Source organism: Octodon degus, unplaced genomic scaffold, assembly GCF_000260255.1.
Source record: "Octodon degus isolate 3935 unplaced genomic scaffold, OctDeg1.0 scaffold00021, whole genome shotgun sequence".
In the NCBI taxonomy this organism is placed as follows: Eukaryota; Metazoa; Chordata; class Mammalia; order Rodentia; family Octodontidae; genus Octodon; species Octodon degus.
The window spans coordinates 2,775,760-2,777,419 of NW_004524597.1; positions in this window are offsets into that span (position 1 = coordinate 2,775,760).

Here is a 1,660-nt window from a genome sequence, read left to right on the forward strand (position 1 = left end):
ATTCTCCTGTGTTCAGCCTCCCAAGTGCTGGGATTACAGGCATGCACCACCACACCCAGTCTCAGTCACCACCTCAGCAACCCTGGGGGCGGGGCTGGCAGGGCACACCAGGGACTGAACCCCTGTCCCTGCGTCTGCCAAAGCAGGTGCTTCAGTCCACCGATCAAGCTATCTGGCCGGCCCTCACATATTTTCTTTACTGAGGCGCTTCCTTGTGTTGGGCCTTGTGTTAGACTCTTCATAGGGATTCTCTTCTTGCAATTCTCCTGCCCTTTGCTGGCGCTGCAGCTCACCATTTAATTTTTTCTTCCCCGTGCTTGTCACCAGCTAACATCAAATAACATTTATGCAAGCACTGGGCCTAGCTCAGTGGTAGAGCACTTGCCGAACAAACAAAGTATCTTTGTTCATTGTTGCTTTCCCTCACTAGAAAGGAAGCCTGCCGACTGGGGATTGAACCCGAGGCCTTTGCACTGAGATACATCCCCAGCCCTTCATTTTTTATTTTGAGACACAGTTTCTCTAGGTAGCTAAGATGCTCAGAATTTACAGTCCTCCCGCCTCAGACCGCCAGGGAGTTCAGCTTGCCTGGCTTTGCTGTTCTGCTTGCATGTGCTTTGCCTCTGGAGTTAGAGAAGAGGCATTCACCCTCCCCTCTACCAACGCGGGCACCGGGGCTCAGTAATCCAGTCTTTGTCTCAGTGTTAGGTTAGTAAGCAGTAGGGGTTGAATTTTTTATTTTTCTAAATTTGCTTATTAGTATATGTTCCAAATAAATTAATCCACAGCTGGGGAGTTGGTTCATAGCCCTATCTCATCTCCATCCTTCTCTCGATGTCATCCGCTTCGTGAAGCCTCTCCACCCATTCTCAGTTCCTCCTCCGACCCTTTCAAAGAACTGATCCTCTGGTTATTGATCCTTTGTGTTGCTTTTTAAGTCTCAATTTCACTCATTTCTGCTTTGATCTTCATAATTATTTTTTTCTATCAGCTTCAGATTTAGATTGCTCTGGTCTTTCTAGGACTTTGAGATTGAAGTTAGTAATTTGGGATTGCTCTAATCTTTTCGCGTGTGTGTTTACAGCTACTACTTTCTTGTGTCTCGTAGTTTTGAGTATGTTGTGCCTCTACTATTTCTTCTTCTAGGCGCTTTTTTCATTTTTTTCCCCTGATTTCTTCGCTGATTGTTTAGTAGTTGTTACGATTTGTGTCTAGTTGTCCCCCGAAAAGCTTCATGTAAATTATGGGGCTGATGCGGCTTGAGGGGCGGGGCCAGAGGACTAGAGCGGGGCTTGAGGGGTGGGGCCAGAGAGCATGCTCTCATCCTCTCTGCCCCCCACCCCAGGTCTGTGGCCTCTTGAAGGTGTCTAGAGGGTTATCCTGGAGACCGCAATGCTTTTTAATATCTAATCTAACAGCCTGTGTCTTTTTTAAAAAAGTGTATTTGGTACAGGGTCTCACTACACAGCTCGGACTGGTAGTGATCCTACTGTTTTCAGCCTCCTCAGTGCTGGGATTACAGGTGTACGCCACCACACCCAGACTCTGTGGCCGGCTCAGCCCTCCCTGGGGTGCTGGGGATCCGAACTGTGGTCCCTGTGCTTGCCTAAGCTTGCCCTAAGCAGGCATGTTAGTCCGCTGAGCTATCTTGCCAGCCCGT